Raw genomic sequence first — 13370 nt, forward strand, 5'->3', positions numbered from 1 at the left:
GCCGGTCTCTTTTATGTTTATGTAATGAGACAGAATAAAAGTTATCTACTGTTTAATAGTTCATATTAATTCGTCTCATTTAATATTCAATTCTTTACCATTTATTCTCCAAAACCCGCCACATAAACCTGCAGTCTTAGTTGTAAATGAGATGAAGAAAATAACATACATTCATAAGACTGTTGAAGTATATGTCTACACTGTAAAGACACAGGCTTATATTGAACTGCGGGTAAAATTAGTTTTAGTTTCGATATTCGCCTGTAAGGGACCGTCAATAAACTCCACCCACAAATAAAACGTCACAGGCGTCAGAGCGGTCATTTATTTGACTATTGACGTGAATGTTCAATCTAGAAAGAAAAAGAAAATACAGTTATTTAAAAAATCAAACAATCAAAGCAAAAAATAATAAATAAATATATAAATATTTCACAGGGTTTAGTAGATCGCCAGAGTGATCGCTGTAGATATGAATGTACAGTATTCACTTATATAATGAAAAAATAAAATCAATAAAATTATCAAAAACATTATTTTCACATTCTAAAGTTTGTAGTAACTTCCCAGTAGATAGACTGAATTACTACAGGTGAAACAGGTTAGTAAAAGTGAAATAACATTTTGGTGAATTTGTATTTATTTATTTATTTGTTTTAAATAATCTAATACTGTATTCATATTATTGGACTTCCTGTAGAAATCTCAGTTGTAGTCTTTTAACTGGCAACCTATTACAACATCTGGAATGTAAAAGTGTACTTTTAATGATTTATGTTTAACTTGTACATCAGCTGAATGAGTGATTGAACACCGCCTGTGTTTAGTGAGTGTAATTTAAGTACACTAATAAATTAAAGCGCATCGGAGCATTTTCAGTCATAAATCTGCAGCCAGACCAACTAAGTGCAGTGTTTTATGTCTGTATATTATAGTCAGTGTTGGGTTTAACGCATTACTAAGTAATTAATTACTGTAATTAAATTATTTTTTCATTGAAAAAAGTAAAGCAAGGTATTGCTCTTAATTTTCCATTCATTTAATTACAGTTACTTCTGATGTAATTATGTAAAATACCAGCAGCGACCCGTGCATTTTAAGTCTAGGCCTTGGGTGTGATTCATGCCATTCAGATAACACAGTTTTACAATGAATATGTTACGATTCCCTGTTGTCTGCCCCTGTTTCTCCCTTGCCATTTCTCCTGGACTACACTTCCCACAATTCCCTGCCCTCATCACTGCCAGCTTCATTGTTCTCATCTGTTAATCATTATTCCTGTGTATTTAAGCCCTGTTGTTTGTTCAGTCTTTGTCGGTTGTTAAATGTTAGGTAATGTCTGTTCCTGCCCGTGTTCCTGCCCGTGTTCCTGCCCGTGTTCCTCTTGTTTATATTTTGTCCAGTCTCCGCCTTCCAGAGCTGCGCCTTCCACATTCCGCGAACCAGAGCTCATGCATGCCTCGGTCAGCGAACCAGCGCCTGTATCCTCGACCGAGCCAGAGCAAGCGTCTGTAGCCTCTACCGTCCCAGAGCCAGAGCCAGAGCAGCGCCTGTAGCCTCGACCGTCCCAGAGCCAGAGCCAGCACCTGTAGCCTCGACCATCCCAGAGCCAGAGCAGTGTCTGTAGCCTCGACTGTCCCAGAGCCAGAGCAGCGCCTGTAGCCTCGACCGTCCCAGAGCCAGAGCCAGAGCAGCGCCTGTAGCTTCGACCGTCCCAGAGCCAGAGCCAGAGCAGCGCCTGCAGCCTCGACCGTCCCAGAGCCATAGCCAGCGCATGTAGCTTCGACCGTCCCAGAGCCAGAGCCAGAGCAGCGCCTGCAGCCTCGACCGTCCCAGAGCCAGAGCAGCGCATGTAGCTTCGACCATCCCAGAGCCAGAGCCAGCGCCTGTAGCCTCGACCATCCCAGAGCCAGAGCCAGCACCTGTAGCCTCGACTGTCACCAGGACCACGCTCCCTGCTGGCCAAAGAAGGAAGAGGGCACCTTCTTCCCAGTCTCTGCTAGTGCTCGCATCCACCCCTCCGCCTTCCACGGCTCCGCCTCTCGAGCCTTCCACGGCAATGTCTCCAGAGCCTTCTACGGCTCCGCCTCCTGAGCCTTCCATGGCTCCGCCTTCCACGGCTCCGCCTCTCAAGCCTTCCATGGCCCTGTCCCCAGAACCTTCTACGGCTCTGTCTCCTGAGCCTTCCATGGCTCTGCCACCTGAGTCTTCCACGGCTCTGCCCTCCATGGCTCCGCCACCTGAATCTCCCATGGCTCCGCCTTCCACGGCATGGTTGCATGGTTGTTGTCCTATAGCCACGTCCTGGGTCTCCTGACCCAGTCCCCGTCCTGTGGTCGCCTCCCTGGCCCTACCTCCCGGTCTCTACCTGTTTGTCCCTTGTGCCCCCCGTGGACTGTCTGTTTGCCTGTTGTGCCCCCCTTGGACTGTCTGTTTGCCCCTTGTGCCATCCTTGGTCTGCCTGCCCACACTGAGCTCTCCCTTCACTCCTTGGACAATTTGTTTTTCGTTTGTTAGGAGCGTCTAGAATCCGCTCCTTTGAGGGGGGTTATGTCACGATTCCCTGTGGTCTGCCCTGTGTTTCTCCCTTGCCATTTCTCCCGGACTACTGCCTGTGTTCCTTCGTGGATGTTCCTCTTGTTTATATTTTGTTCCTCTTGTTTATATTTTGGTTTATAAACTCTAATAATATTTGCGATTTAAATTGTGCTTGCAATAAATTTTGTTTTGTTAGGTTACATGTTTACTTTTCAAAATTGTTCTTACACTGAATGCTCAACCAGCATAATTTACACTTAGAAAACTCCTGATGTTGCTATAGCAATGCAAAAATATTTATTTATTAGGCATGTTATGTCAGCAGTAACCTCCCAGGCCCCCTGTGAAAAAATCCTGGCACCGCCAATGACTGTCTGCATTCAGTGAACATTTTAGACACTGTGTCTGACTACTTGATGAGAGAGAAATAGCTCAACTATAATAAACGTGGAGAGTTTTGGAGAATAAAAGGTAAAGAATTTAATATTAAATGAGACTAACTAATATGAACTATTGAACAGTAGAGAACTTTTATTCTGTCTCACAGCATAAAAAGAAAAGAGAGAGACGAATTTGCATTTGACCAATCAGAAGAATTTCAGGGAGTAGTAGAGCTGCACAATTCTGGATAAATTTTGAATCATGATTTTATTGCTTAGAATACAGATCACGATTGTGAAATAAAAATGCTTATTCAGTTATTTACAAAACCTGGACATATGGGTACTAAACAAAGTAACATGCAATTTACTAGAGGTTTGCTTCAATCTATGCAAAAATGCAATAAATCTGTAATTCAAATATATTAATTTAAAATGTCCTTAGTCCACAAGAGGGGCAACTAACACATTATAAACCAAACAGCTCCTTTGTTCTTCTTCTTTTAGCTGCTCCTGTTATTGGTCACCACAGCAGACCATCTGTGATCTGCATTTTTGACATGGCACAGGTTTTTCACCAGACTTTTCTTGGTTTTGCGAGTTAATATAGGCGTTATGTGGAGGTGCTGGCCAAGCTGGCTTCCCCCCTGCATAAGTAGTTAGCTGAGGTGATTGCTGGTAAGTCAGGAAAAATGAAGGGACAGAGTTTAACTCATGTGTGAAAGGAGCAGTGTCAGGAAGTATTTGAAGGCTTAAAAAGTAAGTTACCCTCGGCCCCAATACTGGCTTATGCTTACTTTTCTCAAAATTTTATATTGGAGGTGGATGCCAGTTATGGAGGCTTGGGAGCCGTACTCTCTCAAGAACATCAAGGTAAGGTGCACCCTATAGCATACGCTAGTCGCAGCCTGAGGCCCACTGAGCATAATATGTCAAATTATAGCTCGATGAAATTGGAATTTCTTGCGCTCAAGTGAGCCATGGCGGAGAAATTTAGAGAGTACCTTCTTGGCCATAAGTGGGAAGGGAAGCGTCCGCGGCATGAGGAGCGTAAGCAGTTGGCTAAGACAGTATTGACATGGTTCCAGCAATGGGATCGATTGGTACTAAAGGAGGGAGTACTGTATCTGAGGATTTCTCGTCCTGTTGGAGGTGAGGATGTTTTTCATATAGTTTTACCCGATGTGCTGAGGCAGAAGGTTCTGACGCAGTTGCATATTGGCCAGGTATGTCAGTTGACATTATACATTGGTGTCAAGAGTGTGAACACTGTGAACTTACTAAGGACACTCGACCAGCTGCTTTGGGCTTTATGGGCCATTTGTTGAGCTCGAGACCCAATGAGGTCCTTGCTGTTGATTTCACTGTGCTGGAGCCTGCCTCTACTGGACAGGAAAACATCCTGGTAATGACGGACGAGTTTAGCAAGTTTACGATGGCGGTGCCGAAACGGGATCAGCGAGCTGAGACTATTGCTCGGGTGTTGGATGAAGAGTGGTTTTACAAGTTCGGAGTACCGGGTCATATTCACTCTGAACAGGGCCGTAATTTCAAGTCTGCTCTTAATCGACAGCTGTATGAGTTCTACCAAGTAAAGAAGTCACGTACTACCCCCTATCATACTGCTGGTAACGGGCAGTGTGAACGGTTTAATCGAACTTTGCATAATCTGTTGCGGACATTGTCTAGCTCCAGTAAGAGGGAGTGGATGTCTTGCCTGTCGCAAGTGCTCTTTTGTTATAACACTACACCCCACCAGGCAACTGGAGATTCCCCTTATTTCTTAATGTTTGGCCAAGAGCTTCGATTGCCAGTGGATTTCTTGCTTGGTAGGGTATCGGAGCCATGTGTGGGAAGTGTGCACAATTGAGTCTTGGAGCACCAGAGGCAATTACAAACCGCCTTTGAGGGAGCGTGTGAGCATCTGAATGCAGCTGCAGATTACCGTAAAATAAAACATGACCGGCATGTACATAACCTACCCCTAAAGAACAGTCAGTTAGTCTACTTCCATGATCATGGGGTGAGGGGTTGCCACAAGATCCAGGATTTGTGGAGCCCCGTAGTGTATCGGGTAGTTAGGGCACCAAAGGAGGGAGGCGTTGTTTACATTATTGCACCAGTTGATGAAAAGGAAAAGGTATGGTCTTCTAAAGGTTCAGTTTAGAAGACCCGGGTCCGGAGAGAATCACTGATTGTTGATCAGCCATTTGTCCAGTTAGTGGACCAAGGGTTTCTCTGCTAGATGAGGAGGTGGATGATGCTGATCTGATGGAGTTTGTGCCTGAGACCCTGCAACCTGCGCAAGAGATTGCACCTGAGAGTTTGGGACGTTTAGGGTCATCCGAGTCCCCAAAAGAGTTATGGTTAGGTGGTACAGGTCCTGTTGCTGTAACATCAGGGGAGCCAGTTAATGGAGATGTGAATCCTCTAGTTGTTGAACAGGACACAGAAAAGGGGGGTAGATTGTAGTGGGGAAGTCAGTTATCTTCCGTAATAAATGTATTGGGGTCGTAAGCCAATTAGCTGTCACCCTTATGCTATAAAAGGGGAAGGATCTGTCTCTCTGACGTGTGTCATTGTCAACGTCACAATTACGTCACCAGCACAGCATTGCTGCTTCTTCCGGCATCAGATGTGGACACTGAGAAAATAAGCGTTGATTGCTTGACTGCCATTCCCAGTCATATGGGTCGCAGCCACAGGATTTCACGTGCAGGTCTCGCATTGCTTTTGTGGCTATCGCTGCTGTGTGCAAGCCTCGAGTACATCTGCATCTTGTCATCATCGGTGCGCTTCCTGGTACAACGGGATCGTCCATGTAAACTACTAGTCCATTGTTAACGCTGTTTTGTGTATGCCTTTGAACACGTCTGCATCGTATTGTCATTGTTGCGCTTCCTGGTACGCCGGGAGCATCCGTGTAAACAACTAGTCTGGGCGTGTTTCACGTTCTGCCCTGGGATAACACTGCTGTTCTGTTTTTGTTTTACTGTGTTATTGTCTGTCTTGTTTTTTATTTTATTTTTGATTTATGGTTTTGTTTTCTTGTATTCTCGGTTGGCTTCAGTTTTGTTGATATGTAGATGTGTGTGTGTGTGTGTGTGTGTGTGTGGTTATGTAATTTTGAACAGTGTGCAACGTGTTATCTTCGGAATGCTCTGGCTATGGCTAACACTATTTATGTGGTGATTTAATACCAGATCAACGCTGTGGCCTGTGATTTTTATTGTAATTTGTTCTTTCTTTATTTCATGTGTCCTTGAGAATTGAGCTTGGTGTAACCTCTTATTAGGAGTGGTGACACTGTTTTCATGTAGTATTATGGTAGGTAATTTCTTGTGTAAGGCAGGGTGCCAATGTGTTTGCATTCAAAGGCAAAGAGCAAATGTATGATCTTTGAGAAAATCAACAAATTAACTTTCTCGCAATTAGCAACTCTTCCTGAGGCACCACACCCCACTGCGCGAAGACTGCAAATTCACACCTCATTGTTGCCCTTCCACATCTGTCCCATTCTCTCCTCTCTCCCCCATTCAGCTCAGAATCACCTAAGATCTGTATGTAACAAAAGTCTATATCTGATGTATACAAATAATGTAACTAGTGTAACATGTTTGGAATCATTTAAAATGTCTCAGTGCGTCTGGTATAGTGCTCTTATTCCCAGGTTTGTAAAACTTAATGACAACAAAGTTATAAGGTCTTTGCCAAATGCTTTATAATTCTGGAGGTCTGTCCCCATCCCTGCTTGTATGTATGTCCCCAGGACTTCCAAACCTAACCACTCCCAAAATTCCCTTTGTTCATGGTTTGGGTATTTAAGGAGATGTGACACATTGTTCATGGTTCTCTGTAGTCAGACGATCTAACACAGTTTACTGTGTGTAATTTATATCAGGTGATTGCAATTCGAATTTCTTAGGTTTTGATCAAATATCTAACTTTGACTTATCACTGTATAATTGGAATTGATGAATTGATTATGTTACCTGGTCAATAAATTGTCAACATTTGATTTTATTCTGACTGACTCTGACATTGTGTTTCCCAAACAGATTGAACGATTCGTATGTTACCGCAAGTCTGCGTCAGATTAGTGACGACTAATATTTGGCATCAATTCAAGTGTACTTGGTTTGCAAAGACAAAATGGGAATTTCCGTTTAGAACAGCAAATGCTGCTTGACCAATCTAAATTCGGGTGTCTTACCTCTGTTTTAATTTGATGTTTCTCCAGATAAGTGTACGTGGGAAACCACACATGGCCAATCCAAAGCTATTACAAGAGAAGTTATGTTGGTCAACTTACATCTTTAATAGTGGCCTTGACCTCTACTGAAGAAAACGTTAAGTTAAATTCAAGTGTATGCAATTCCATGGGGGCTATACTGAAGTATCTTTGAGTGACCGATCTCAGGTATATAGCAATTACCTCTGTTTGATGATCCAATACTGGCCGCTTGTGATCGTGAGACCCGCGGTGTAGAGAAAAACATGCGAGGACCTCAAAGCGACATAGTTTCTTAATCTAAATGGGTAAAATATAATTAAAAGAGTTAAAAGAATAATCAAACATTCGCTCACTTTTAATGATGCTCAGATGAGTCAGATGAAATAACGAGGTAATACATAAGAGAAAATGTATTTGATTTAATCTTGTTGTGTTGCGTAACAAGAAAGACACTAATGCGCAGAGACCTTCACCCGTATTATTGGAGACCGCCATTGGACCGATAAACGGGCTTACAAAGTGGTGACAGCCCTTCCGTGATCTCGCAACCAGACGAGCAACGTCTTTCCAGCGCGACAATCAACTCGATCTCTGCCCGAGACATGAAGTTTGATCTTCTCACCTATCTCCAGCTGCTGTGGTAAGTCAGTCTTTATTTGCCTTTTAGAAGTGTTGAGGGGAAGATTGTTTGCACCTCACATCTGTTTAGAAAAATCCGGTGGGCATAAGAATTAGACGGGAAACATGTCTTTCCAGGGAAAGCACAGCAGCAGTGTAGATGAGGAAATTATGGAGATTCTAAGCCTCCAATTAAAAAACCTCCTTGTTTGCTTAAGCGACTAGGGACTAAAATTAAAGTGGAGCAACAACGAAATAATATCCTGGTATTCTGCTGAGGGTGCGAAATTGAAATCAAAATACAATAACATTCCCGCTGCAAGTGTTTATTTGCTTCGTCGTAACGACCTCGAGACCATAACCGAGAACGAACGAACAATAGCAAATATCAAAGAAATCGAAACATTGCGATCTGATGAATTACAAAAGTTAAGAACACAAGTTGAAGCCTTCGCGTACGAGCAACGGGGGTGGGCTAGACAACGCGAAGAAATGGCAACAAAAATTGATCAAATTCAAAGAAAACTTAAAACCGGCAGGAATTACATATCTGCTCTTGAAGTTTGCTGCAATAAATCCGGGTTTCCAGTAGCTGCAGTTAAACGAGCAGCACTGGATAAAACCTTTGAGCTAGAGCCTCAAAATGATGACGACAATGCCACGTTAGGAGACAGGCCACAGAGAGAAACTCGTAACCGAGCTCTTGTGAACCTGTGGCCTGAAGAACCAAACCTTCAAAGCCCAGTAAAGACTCGAACAAAATCGAATGACTTGCCAAAGAAATCAGTTAAAGTCGCTGTGCTTAAAACCATGACGAATGCGGATGATGAAATCACAACAATCAGCCGCCTGTTAACATGCGAAGAATGCTCTAGACATAGACAGGTCATAGGAATTATGCCGAGAAAAGGGCCATTTCAACCCTACTGGGAAGCATTGATGTTACAGGCCACGGTGTACAAATTAGAAATTAGAGATGTTTGGCAAATAGCTCTCTTCACAATTCCTGAGGAGCTCAGACCGTAACTAACCACAGAGATGAAATCTGGCCACATTATGAACCGAGACAATAACGAAACCGACGAGATTATCAATGAGCGTCTAAAACAGGCATTATTAGACATGAGGGGACTGACACATGCAGATTGGAGAAAAATATTCGAAATCAAACAAGCGAGTAATGAGTCATTTGAAACGTATGCTGAATGGTTATGGGTAAAATACAGAGAACACTCAGGCCTAGAAAATGCAAACCGTGACCATGACGCATTACTACAACTTGTTAAGAAGAATGCCGGCATCCCAGTTCAAAAGGCTTTATCCAATGGTTATCCAATCCACGTTCAGATCAATAGTAGACTGGGGTTCAAGAATAGAAAGCAGGTGGAGATCAAAACCCCATAGTGTTGCGTCCGCAAAATGGTTAACAGAAGGGAACGGCCCAGATAAATTTAACCAAAGATCTCAAAGCAAAATGCAAAGCCATTATTGCAAAAAGTTTTACCATCTCATAAGAGATTGCCAAAAAAGAGAAAGAGATTTGAGAAAACAAGCAAAACATTGCCAAAAAACGCCCTATAGCGACCTGTTGAAACTATTCACAAATTTCATCACTGAGTTTAAAAAACAAAACTGCCAAAAGGGCGTGGCCCACAACGTGAATGGAATAATGGAAAATACCACCACCAATAGGGATACGTGGCCTCCATCCCCATAGGGAGATGAATGGCAGCCTGACGGGCTGATTGTTCCTGCTGTGAGTGCGGTTCAGACTATTCCTATTAACTCAAAACAGTACCAACAAGAACTGTGGAGTTCTGATGGAGACCTGACACCGCATCTGCAGCAGGACCAACTAGTCAAGGTCACTGAAGGCATGATTTATGACGATAAATACATCGTTCCAGAAGCCCTCCAGAAACCAGTGAAAAAATCAGTTTAATTTATACTATTTTAATATAATATAGTTGTATTATAATCACATTATAATATGCATTATATTATAATGGCCACGCATGGCCACAGACGGGGAAAGGTTATGCATGGCATTGCAGATGTATATTAGACATGTATATTTGTAGTGACACCGAACAACCTTACCGGCACTGAAAATTCTTGTGATTTGAATTTCATTGGTTCTCTTATCAGTGCCAAGAGGGAGGGGTATACGGTCGTTGTTTGCTGTGCACCAATGCTGTAAAAACAGTGGCACATGATAATGAACCAAATCATCTCTCGCTGAGAAGCACCAATTTAATTTAAAATCTGATCAGGGGAACCATTCCACTGGATAGACAATGAAAAGATGTGTGTGTAAAATGCTAAGCAGAAAACACATCACCAAAGATGTGAACGGATACTTTGACCACAGAGCTGTGTTGGGAGCAATAAAAATAAAACAAAGATCAGAAAGCTTATATTGCTCACAACAGCAGACTGTGCAGAATCAACTGTAAAAACAGCACAAGGTGCTTCACACGTCAAACTGCACTAAAATATCAGCAGTAATTCAGATCTCACCAAAGATGCTCAGTCTAATTTGATCTCTGAAATAAAATTTGCATTAGACATTGTAATGGTATATGTTTTTGTAAAGCAAAATGCTTCTTCCCCCTGATGGCACAAACCATACAGTATGAGACTAAAGCTGTCTGTAACAGTTTGGCTTTGACCAACAGAGGAAAATAAAGTACCACATGTCTAAATGCAAATTAATTAAAGGTTCAACATTAACTGTTTTCTCTTTCTGTAGTTGTTCATATTTCAGGTTGCAATCTCGCGAGGGACAGATGCCAAAAGGTTTCTGATCCCCCTGCTTCAAGCCAGGACATCAATTTGGCCATGCTGGAGATGGGCGTGAAAGCAAATCTAACAGGCCATTCACATCTCACAGCTCCACAAAAACAAAAATAGCTGTATGGCCTCCCGGTTTAGCACCGGAACCAAAAATTATGCAACACCAATTGCTCTAGATCAAGTTGCACCCATCTCCTAAACATACAGAGCTCACACTTTTATTACTACACATCATGGAACACAACTGTACATTGTGTTTCCCAAACAGATTGAACGATTCGTATGTTACCGCAAGTCTGCGTCAGATTAGTGACGACTAATATTTGGCATCGATTCAAGTGTGCTTGGTTTGCACAGACAAAAATGGAATTTCCATTTAGAACAGCAAATGCTGCTTGACCAATCTAAATTCGGGTGTCTTACCTCTGTTTTAATTTGATGTTTCTCCAGATAAGTGTACGTGGGAAACCACACATGGCCAATCCAAAGGCATGTTATGGGCAGTGGTGGCTCAGCGGTTAAGGCTCTGGGTTACTGATCAGAAGGTCGTGGGTTCAAGCCCCAACACCACCAAGACACCACTGTTGGGCCCTTGAGCAAGGCCCTTGACCCTATCTGCTCCAGGGGCGCCGTATCATCTCTGACCCCAGCTTAGCTGGGATATGTGAAAAATAAATAATTTCACCATGTATATGCAGAAATGTATGTATAATGTGTGACAATTGGTCAAATTAAATTAAATTAAAGCTATTATAAGAGAAGTTATGTTGGTCAACTTACATCTGTAATAGTGGCCTCTACTGAAGAAAACGTTAAGTTAAATTCAAGTGTATGCAATTCCATGGGGGCTATACTGAAGTATCTTTGAGTGACTGATCTCAGGTATATAGCAATTACCTCTGTTTGATGATCCAATACTGGCCGCTTGTGATCGTGAGACCCGCGGTGTAGAGAAAAACATGCAAGGACCTCAAAGCGACATAGTTTCTTAATCTAAACGGGTAAAATATAATTAAAGGAGTTAAAAGAATAATCAAACATTCTCTCACTTTTAATGATGCTCAGATATCATTAAAACCTTTTTCATTTATGGAGTCAGATGAAATAACGAGGTAATACATAAGAGAAAATGTATTTCATTTAATATTGTTGTGTTGTGTACAAGGAAAGACAGTAACGCGCAGAGACCTTCACCCGTATTATTGGAGACCGCCATTGGACCGATAAACGGGCTTACACTTGTTTAATTGTTTCTTTCATGAATCTGTGCTTTTTTGATACATTACTGTGATTTCAGCCAAGTTGTGCCAATGCTTTGGAGTGTTAAACTTAGAAGAACATTAATGTGTTCATTTCATGTGTTCACAGAACTTGGGTGCCAAAAACAGGAAGGCCGGCTTTATTCTTCCATAGTGGGGGTGGTGACTGTGTGGGTTGCTCGTCACTGAAATCCTGATTTATGTGTGAGTGTGTGTGCACTTGTGGTGTGATATAATCTCCGGTAGCCTGCCCCTGCCGGAAAGCCCCAGGTTGTTCAATTGTTGTAGTTTATAATTTCTTATAAACTCCAGTGGCGCCTTGGCTAAGGCCTCTTTCATTTTGAAAGTTTTTGTCTTATTAATCTTGTTAATAAATTTGTATATTTTTGTAAGGTTACTGATGTCTCTGACCTTTCATTGAGTAAAAGATTTGATACTTCAGTTCCCTGGGTGAAATTCCCAGGGTGGTGTAGTCTTTGGCATAATTGTGTGCCGTACTATAGTTACACTGTCCTTTTAGCGGCCTAAGGTCTATTGCCATACATGCACTTTTAAACAGGATTTGTTTTGTTGTTGTTTTTGTAATAGAAACAAGGTGTTTTGTAGGCAGCACGGTGTCTCAGTGTTTAGAAATCTGTCGCCTCACAGCAATAAGTTCCCGGATTTGAGTCCCGGCTAAATTGGGCCTATCTATGTGGAGTTTGCATGTTCTCCTGGTTTCGGTTTCCCCTATAAGTCCTAAAACATGCAAGTTATGTGAATTGGAGACTTTAAAATTTCCCCATAGTTATGAGTGAGAGTCCCCCAGCCACTGGGTGTTGCGTCATGTAGGGCATCTGGCAAAAAGCCTGTTCCATATCATATATGCAGATCACAGATGGTCTGCTGTGGTGACCAATAACAGGAGCAGCTAAAAGAAGAAGAACAAAGGAGCTGTTTGGTTTATAATGTGTTAGTTGTCCCCTCTTGTGGACTAAGGACATTTTAAATTAATATATTTGAATTACAGCTTTATTGCATTTTTGCATAGAGTGAAGCAAACCTCTAGTAAATTGCATGTTACTTTGTTTAGTACCCTTATGTCCAGGTTTTGTAAATAACTGAATAAGCATTTTTATTTCACAATCGTGATCTGTATTCTAAGCAATGACATAAATAAAAGTTCTCTACTGTTCAATAGTTCATATTAGTTCGTCTCATTTAATATTAAATTCTTTACCATTTATTCTCCAAAACCCTCCATGTTTATTATAGTTGAGCTATTTCTCTCTCATCAAGTAGTCAGACACAGTGTCTAAAATGTTCACTGAATGCAGACAGTCATTGGCGGTGCCAGGATTTTTTCACAGGGGGCCTGGGAGGGTACTGCTGGCATAACATGCCTAATAAATAAATATTTTTGCACAACATCAGGAGTTTTCTAAGTGTAAATTAGGCTGCTTGAGCATTCAGTGTAAGAACAATTTTGAAAAGTAAACGTGTAACCTAACGAAACTAAATGTATTGCAAGCACAATTTAAATCGCAAATATTATTAGAGAGCTTT

The 13370-nt window shown here is 41.9% G+C and overlaps 1 protein-coding gene across 2 annotated transcripts in view; it reads right to left on the reverse strand.

Annotated features, from left to right (window-relative positions):
* Positions 1 to 13370, reverse strand: part of LOC127626552 (uncharacterized) — a 70282-nt gene that overhangs the window by 6991 nt on the left and 49921 nt on the right. The gene's annotated exons all lie outside the window — the stretch shown is intronic.

The sequence above is a fragment of the Xyrauchen texanus genome, chromosome 33 (assembly GCF_025860055.1).
Source record: "Xyrauchen texanus isolate HMW12.3.18 chromosome 33, RBS_HiC_50CHRs, whole genome shotgun sequence".
NCBI classification, from domain to species: Eukaryota; Metazoa; Chordata; class Actinopteri; order Cypriniformes; family Catostomidae; genus Xyrauchen; species Xyrauchen texanus.